Consider the following 1,393-nt stretch of genomic DNA (forward strand, 5'->3'; position numbering starts at 1 on the left):
TGATTAAGTGATCGCTCGTGGACAGACTATACGCAAGACTCTAGTTAGTGAATGAGTTGTTATCCTGAAAGCATGTTTTAGGCTTTGCTCTCCTGCAGCGTGTCATATGATGACTTTTGATATTGCAAGGTGTATTATTGGTCATTTATGGAAATCTTAACATCTGAATCACAGTGGTTGGAAATGTTTCTGTTTTATAGAAATCACTTTCACAATCAAGGTATATTATACTGAAAGATATGGTGAGTTTTTTTTTTAAATATGTGATTATATTTCATATGTGAAAATGTGATTGAAATGCTTTGTTTATTTTTAAAGTGTATGGACTTTTTGAGTTAGAAAATTCCTTGGATTTCTGTATTTATTTTAGTAATTAAAATGGACCGTTTCAAATAATCTGAAAGAAACATGGTAACATACCATGGGTTCATCAAGTTAGCATCTAGAATGTCTGCATAAGATGGGTGTATTCATTGTTATTCATTCCGAATTGTTAATTTAAAGTAATCTCATTCTGCAATTCATGGCAATACCACAAAACATTACAACTAGATTATAAGTATGTAATTAGCTGTTATGCAGAATTATAACATGTTATGTGTCATATGAGTAAACATCTTATGGTGGTACGTATGAACTCGTTATAAGGGTATCGTTTATGTTTATTTAAACAACAAGCATTATACCATATTGTAACAGTATTCATAGACTTTATGGATGATAGCTCAAGATCAAGTGTTTAGCTTTCGTTTTTTCATCTCTATTACAGTGACCTGTCATAGAAAACACTAGATATTCAATCATATTATTCAACATTCCTCTCAATCACCATTACTATCTAAATATATAACCCATGACCTCTCATAGATCTGTTTTGGTTTTTTTGTGGGGTTTTTGTGTGTACGCTAACACATTTCTTTGCATTACCAAGTATGATTGTATGATTCTATTCTTGAGCTATTCTTGGTCTAAATGTCATCAACACTGCATTCATTGTGTGTTTCACTGACTACATTAATTGAAATCTGCCTTGCTGTTACGATTAGAGCAGTAGCAAGGCACTGTCCCACTCGTACTGAAATCTCTGGCTAACGCACAAAAGTCCTGAACAAATTTATAGCAACGTTCTAAAAATGTGTCTTGGCATTATCTTACTGGTTTAGCTCAGTTCAAAAAGAAACATAATGTATGTTTTTTTGTCCTGTTTTGATCTGTAGAATGTATCTTAATTCGATTTATACATGGTATGTACACTACCGTTAAAAGATGGGGTCACTTAGAAATGTCCTTGTTATTTAAAGAAAAGCAAATTTTTTGTCCATTCAAATAACATCAAATTGATCAGAAATACAGTGTAGACATTGTTAATGTTGTAAATAACTATTGTAGCTGG

The sequence above is a fragment of the Salvelinus namaycush genome, chromosome 23 (genome assembly GCF_016432855.1).
Source record: "Salvelinus namaycush isolate Seneca chromosome 23, SaNama_1.0, whole genome shotgun sequence".
NCBI classification, from domain to species: Eukaryota; Metazoa; Chordata; class Actinopteri; order Salmoniformes; family Salmonidae; genus Salvelinus; species Salvelinus namaycush.